Below are 7,621 nucleotides of genomic sequence, written 5' to 3'. Positions count from 1 at the left end.
GTTAGTGGAGTCTGTAACCTGAAGCATATGTAACCTGAAGCATATGTAACCCGAGGTACCACTGTGCCTCTCCTCATGAGTTATAGGGAGCTGTTACAAGCTGGTCTATGGAACAAATGCTTATGGAATGCTGTTCCTTGGAAGGCCCATGTGACACCAACCTCAGTGGTGTCCTCACATTACAATCAATGAGTTTATATACCTGGGCACACAAACATGTAACAGGGACCGTAGTATTTTCTGTACACCTCTGCACACAATAGTTGAGCTGTGGAAATCAATGAGTATGCAGTTATTCATACAAATGCTTGTACCTCTGTAAGTATAACTGGTGAATGAGTCTCTTGTCATTGTTTTGGGTGCCAGGCAAAGGCGCTTATGTTTTCCAGGGCATTTGGTCCACACCATTTATATAACTGTATTGCTGAATACTTTAGTAATTTTATGTGCCTTTCATTATTGTCCTTTTATTTGGTTGTAAATCACTTGGGGAATTTTTAAAGTGAATTGAGTAAACCTAATCCTAGTTTGAAGAAACAGTGTTGGGCTTAAACAGGAGGATTTTTCTGCAGCCTGGTCAGTACACATTAAGGACCTGAATAAGTTGCATTACGAAGGAGCGTGGGTGGAAGGCTGGGCTCTGCCAATCATGGGTGAATACAAGTGATGGTTCCAGGTAGGGGTGGGAAAGAAATTCACTTCAGTTCACATTGAAAGGTGAGCTTCCCTAAATTGCACTTTGCAAAACGCAGCCATCCTTCAAAATCTTCCCTTGCCCATTTTTTGCAAGGCACTTCTCCAGCCACGTTACATGTAAACAAATGCACATTCTAGTTTAAACTGTGCATGTGAAAGCATATGTTATATAGTATATTAGCGAAAACTGCTTTGCAAAAGAATGTGCGGATTAGCCAAAATTCTATATATTAGGAGAAAGAGTCATACAAAAATGCTGGTGAATTTTCATGAGTACTTTTATGCTTACCTGGGCAAACTGATGTGGAAGTACAGAAAATGGAACTTAAGACCAGAGAAGTGAGAAACTGGGAGAAACTGAAATGGACACCTTGTCCCATCCCTAGTTCCAGGCAGGGGGGTGGAGGAAGCCCAGGGAAGGGGAATCTTGCCATCATACCACTCCTCCTTGCTGGAGCTTCTCTTTATGAGTGACTGGCTCTTTCCACAGCGCTCCTTGCCCCCTCATGCATGGCCTCCTTATTGGACTGAAAGCAGCCAACTGTTCCCCACGGTGGTGGCGGCCTCCATCCTAATCCAATCTATCAGGGAGGTAATGAAGTATAAAAGTGTGGATTCAATTAAAAGGGATTTTGATGTAGGATGGAGCCTGTGGGCAGACAGGGACAGAAGCCTGCTCTGTTTTGAAAGGGGCCATCTGTGCCACCACGTTGTGGCTTTTGTGTTGTCCTGAAAGGGCAACTGCACTTGACAAAGGTGACGGCGACGCATGTAGGCGCCTCTCCCCACCCCAACACATCTCCCCGCCAGCCACTTTAACTTTTGGATCTGCATGTCCTTCAGACCCTCCAGTCTGGGAGCCTTGACCTCTTTTTCTTTTTGCATGTCCTTGCTGACCTATTCAACGACCTTGTAGAACTTCTCATAGGCATGGATGGAACCTGGTGTTAAGCAATACAGTGCACACTGACTATTGAATCTAACGGGTGAAAAAATTCCTCACTGCACAATGGACGGCATGCAATGTGTTCCAGTGGATACCAGTAAGACTTTGGGCAATTGACATTTCTTGTTCCTGTTGCTTTATTGAGTGCTTTTTTAAGAAAAATGCATAGTGTGAACAATCTAAATATTGACATCTGCCTTCTCTGGGTCAGAGCTCAATGGTAGAGGGTCTGCCTTGCGTGCAGAAACTCATAGGTTCCATCCCCACCCAATGGAACACTAAAATTTGGGCGCCCTGCCTCTCCATTCTACATAATTGTTGCGGCACCTCCTGCAATGCCGGCGCTCAGTGCAGCTGAATCAGTCACACTACCTTAAAACTGCCTCTGATGATGTAACACAAAATTAGAGAGTGTTGTCATTGCTATGTCCCTGCCCCTGCTGCCCCACAGCACCTCATGCTTACCTTACCTAGCTATGTCCTGCTGGCTCTGATTGTGGAGATCACAAAATATGGACTTTTCTTTCTCTCACACATGCAATGATGCTGTTGTTCTCTAACCAAAACCACAGGACATGCCAAAGTACTATTAAAAATTCACAAAGTGGTCACATTATGCACACTATCTTGTGTACATGTGCACTCACTGCACACATTCTTGTAAAATGGAGGGAGCACATGGAAACACTAGAGAATAACCATGAGTGTGGTATTCTCCACTAGTTCTACTCAGCGCAGGTCCATTTAAATTAATGGACCTGGCTGATTTACGTAGGTTCACGGCTTTCAATGGGTTTACACTGAGTAGGACTTCATTGAACACAAACCAACATGGGAGTGATGTCATGTAAATTCTGCCCTACAGAAAGTGGGTGGAAAACTATGCTAATGTCACTGTAAATGTTTAGAATTACAGCCTCAATCTTGACTAAGCATGGGGGCCAGTCCTAGCATGGGGGGGGGGTTCTGAAGGGAAGAAATGAAGCTGTTGGTGGAGGCAGGAGGTGGGATTGTGCTCCTTCCCATCCAGCGTTCCTGATATGACAGCTGTCATGTGCAGACATGCCCTGCTTTATTATAATGCACAGTTCAGGAGACCTCCCAGCTTAATCCCCCCCAAACAGATAAAACTAACAGAGGAGAGATTTGGAATGATTTGCGAAATCTTGCTGCTCCGGCGAGATTAGGGCTCTGTTTTAATCTTGTACAATGAGGGTTTGGGGGATGGTTTAATGAGAGTTTGAGCAGGAATAATCCTGTCTTTAAACTCGTCCTGCGCAACAATCCTCCCGGAAAAGTTGTAATCGGGCAAGATGTTCTTAAGGCACAGATGCAAGTGGATGGCTGGGGGAAGCGGTGGCCGAAGGAAGAGTCTTATGGCGAGGCAGAGAGAGATCCTGAAGGAGGGTTGTCATCAGGGGTCGGCACCAGCAGGAACTGCCTGATCCCCATGTCCTAGCAAGGAGCCCATTGCCAGAGCCTGGCGCCTCCTTCCCCTGCCCCTCCTTCCCTCCCTCTTGGTGCCTGTTGAGCTGCCCTCTTCAAATGAGTGAGCTGTGAGAGATGAGACAGGAGAAGATACAGCAGCCTATTTGTCCTCTCCTCCTGGGAAGTGCATACCCCACAAGTGTCCTGGAAAATCCAGAACATCCTGCTTTTTCCCATGAGAGCACGGCAACCACTGTGTTCTTGTATGATTTCACATCAAGAAAGAGTGCTTTCTTCGGGCCCATGATCTCACATGGCACCCCAAAACATGTGTGAGAGCATGGTTCTGAAAAAGCATGTGATCTCACATGGGTCATATGACTTGCATAGGAGCACGGACAGGAAGACCCTGGTTAGAGGACTCAACATGTTGGACGGAATGGAAGTGGTGTGGTGATTAGGCCCAGAAGGAGAGGTTGGGGCATGGTGGGGAAGTTGCAGGGGACAGACAGACTGAGAGCAGATTTCCTGAGGAGCTGCCAAACCTGGAAACTGTTCTGAAGGTGAATCTCTAGGTGAATATCTTGGTGCCATTTCAAACAATTTAGAGGGAAGCTCAGATTGTATTACAGATTCAGCAACAGCCCTATCCCCCCCCCTTCCAAAACAGAATTAGCTAAAATCTTCCTGGAGGAAACCCTCATAGGGAGCAATGGGGTCTGCTACTAAGTATGAAGGCCAATTAGGCAAGACAATCTAGTATTCAGAGCTGTAGAGTGTTCAGGTGTAATGGCAGACACAGTTTAATCTGTACTTTCAACAAGAGAGCCATAGGAAACTGCTTTGCACTGGGTCAGTCCAATGACTGGTCCACCTAGCTCAGTATTGTCATATTGTCTGCAATGGCTGCCACTGGCTCTTCAGAGTTTCAGGCAGGGTTTTTCCCACCCCACCCCCACCCCCTGGAGATGCTGAGGATTGAACCTGCGGCTTGCACAGCACATGTTCTTACCACCAAGATATAGGAAAGGAAGGAATTTTGGCAGATACTGTAGGGGAGTGAGAAATTCTGCTTACCAAAGTGTCCTCCTCTATCAACAAAACTGAAGGGGTCCTCACCTCCTTTTCCTCTGTGGACTCTAGCAGAACCAGTAGGATTTAATTTGGTGAGACATCAGGGACAAATTGCCTCATCCAGGCATGCGGGGGGAATGCAAAGAAGTTGGTGTCAGGCCAGCTTTGTATTTGACTGGTTATCAGTAACTTGCAGTGCTGGTTACCTGCCAGAACATGGTTTGACAAGGTCAGGTCATAGGTCATAGAATTGTAGAGGTGGAAGAGACCATGAGGGTCATCTAGTCCAACCCCCCTGCACACTGGGTGATCACGGACCAGTCTCTCTCTCCCTCTTTCAGCCTAACCCGACTCACAGGGTTGTTGTGTGGATAAAGCAGGGAGAAGATTATGTATGCCCACTAGTGGGTTGTGACCTGATCCAAGGTGGGTTGCAACATGAGGACTACCACCATGTGGTAAAAGATTCAGAGATGGGATGCATGTTTGGGTTCAAAGAGGGTCCTGGGTCTGAAAAGGTTGGAGATACTGACATATGCTATCCTGAGATTCTTGGAGGAATGGTGACAATAAAAAGTGAAATAAAGAAATGTGGAGTAACTACTAGGAGTTCATATGAGGAGGACAGTGGCATCCAGGTCAGAATATATGATTTCCTGGCAGACTTCAGTCTCCGTAACTCTCAAATTACTTATCCCATCACTAAATCTGTGGCACTTTTAAGAATCCCTGAACTTGGAGTGTTTGCTGAAGCAGATCTCCCCCCCCCCCCCGACATAGGGATCTCCTCCTGGTTCCCTAGGGGGCTGAGGACGCGTGTGGGTTTCACCATGAAGCCTGAGCTGTGGATTTCTGCTGACCTCGGTGCTGGCAGTTCAGCCAACCCCAGCCTTTTGAGGCAGCACAATAGCCCGAGTGGGGCCTCTGCCCCTCTGCGAGGGAAGCACCATCTGCCGTGAAAACTGACACCAGCTGACAAAGAGGCAGAGAGTGCTGCTGCCACCCCCACAGCGAGTGGAGATTAGGATGTAGACAGGTCACCCTGTTCCTCGAAGGACCTTCTCTTCCCTAGACCTGGAGAGGAAGAATTAAATTGGCTTCTTTCTGGAAACAAGAAAGATGAAGAAGGGAAGTGGAGGAGGAGACCTGGAAGAACTGGGAGAGGTGTTGGGGGGGGGGGATTAGTGTGAAAAACAAGACCATCCTTCATACATATTTTCAGAAAAATGACGTAAGAACATCATACACTCCAACATTGCTCAGATGAACTGAACCTCGGCTCTGCCACTGGCTGGCTGGACCATGGTAGCTTCCCATGTTGTTCCTTTCACCTCCCTCTCTAAACAGTGAATGCCCTGTCACAAGTGCTGGACAGAAAGTAATCAGGAGACAGGTCCACCCCATGGTCATCACAGAGATCCTGAAATCCTGAACTGCTCCAGACTTAGTGACTCAGAGGAGTCAGAGGGATGATGAAATGTCCCATGTCAATCAACCTTTGGATCCTCAATACCACCTCTGAGGTGCCAGTCAGAATAGACTACCTTTCCACAATCTGGTGCCTTTCACATGTTTTGCACTTTGACTCCGCTCAGCTCCAGCCAGCAGAGCCGGTGGTTGGGGATGATGGGAGTTGTAGTCCAGCAGCATCTGGAGAGCACCAGATTGGGGAGGGCTAGAGCATGATACCTGGCTCAGTTGGACAAATAGTAAATAGCAAAAGGAGACAGCTGCCTTAATTCCATTTTTATTGTGCATCATCACAAGGAATATGAGAAAGTGGAAGCCAAGCATGTCCTCTTCATTGCCATCTCAGAAGTGCAATCTCAGGAATGTGCACCTTCTAACATGGTCTTACAGGTGTGCAAACCCTGTTCTGCATGCAACAGGGTCCTGGGTGGGGAGGAAGGAAACAGGATATTTTGTAAAAGCAACCACCCCAGAATAGAGGGGCAGGCAGTGCCCCTGATCATTGATGGGAGCTCCTGTCTGCCTGCTGTTAGATTTGCTAGCTGTCTTGTTTGTGGCTTGTCTGAGCAGATGCAAGGGAGCGGGGAGAGGGAGGAAACCCACTGATTAATCTCCTGGCCTTTGGCCACTGCTAAGCAAACATTCTGTACCTCTCTGAAAACAGATTGAAAATGCTGGCTGATCCGGAGCTTACAGGGGGTTTGCTGAGCATATCGCAGATTTACCCGAATTACCAGCTTGCTTCTCCTGTTCATTGGGGGAGAATTGGGAGTCACTGCTCTGGAGCTAAAAAAAAAAAGATAGATAGAGATAGAGAGAGAGAGAGAGAGAGAGAGAGAGAGAGAGAGAGAGAATTTACAGTAAATCTAGACCATGTTTCATCAGAAACAAACTTCTATGACTTGGTACAGTGAAGGCCAAGCCAGGGGGCATAGTTTGGGGGATTTCCAGTTTTGCACTTTCACAAACAGCTCAAATGAAATATAGCCTAGCAGCTTGACTGTGTAGCAATCATGCTTGTTTGCAATGTAATGTGTTCTTTTTCAAAGCCAAAGCTTTGGCATAGCTCTGCTTGTGCAGTTCCATGCTGCATCTGAACATGGCTTGGTGTTAACACAGTTAAAAAAATGGGAGGGCCTGGCTGGGAGGTGGGTGGGTGGAAGGACCATCACGTGGCAGTGAAGCCTAGGCTATTGCAGGGAGAGCAGGGATGGGGGAACCCATGGGCCTGCAGATGTTCTTGAACTACACCTCCCATCATTCCTGACCATTGGCCATTCTGACTAGGGCTGATGGGAGTCAGAGTGTCCCAACCCTGATACAGAAGGTCTCACGTTCAGCTCTTCATATCTCTGTATGAAAAGGACTTCGGGTAGGACAGTATTTAATCTTAGTAGGTTTCCTCTGATGAGAGTAGATAACAGAGCAATGAGAGTAGACCAATGGCCAGATTCAGTATTGTGTGAATGATACATGCTACAGCAGTCCAAGAATCAGGAAGTCCCACGACAGCATCACTTGCCCCACTTCCATGCAATGTTTGCATCTGCCAATTACTATCCCCCTCTATTATGCAGCTGCCTCAAATTTGCAAAGGAAATACTTGCACCACCCATCGTTCACTCCCATTGCTACCTAAACTTCCTTATTGTCAACTGTTCTTCCTATAAGGCAGATGCAGAAAACAGAGAGAGAGAGAGAGAGAGAAGAGGCTTGATCACGGTGTGCTGAGAGGGTGTTTTGAGCAATCAGGGCAAGTTACAATATATGCCACCAAATTTCAGTTTCCAATGTCCCAATTAAAATGCATATTGTATTTAAAAGCATGGTTTTAGTAAGCTGACAACCACAACAAAGAAGAAGCACCAGCACCAACATGTGTATTTGGCAACTGGTAAGTTGAGGCCCGTTTGAAGCATTTATACTTATAATTATTAATGGTTTCAAAATATCATCAGATCTCTTAATTCTGTCCTATCCTTTCATCTCAAAGTTAAATGCCGATGC

Source organism: Podarcis tiliguerta, assembly GCF_965153285.1.
Source record: "Podarcis tiliguerta genome assembly, chromosome: 2".
Classification (NCBI taxonomy): Eukaryota; Metazoa; Chordata; class Lepidosauria; order Squamata; family Lacertidae; genus Podarcis; species Podarcis tiliguerta.
This window is presented reverse-complemented; position numbering follows the sequence as displayed.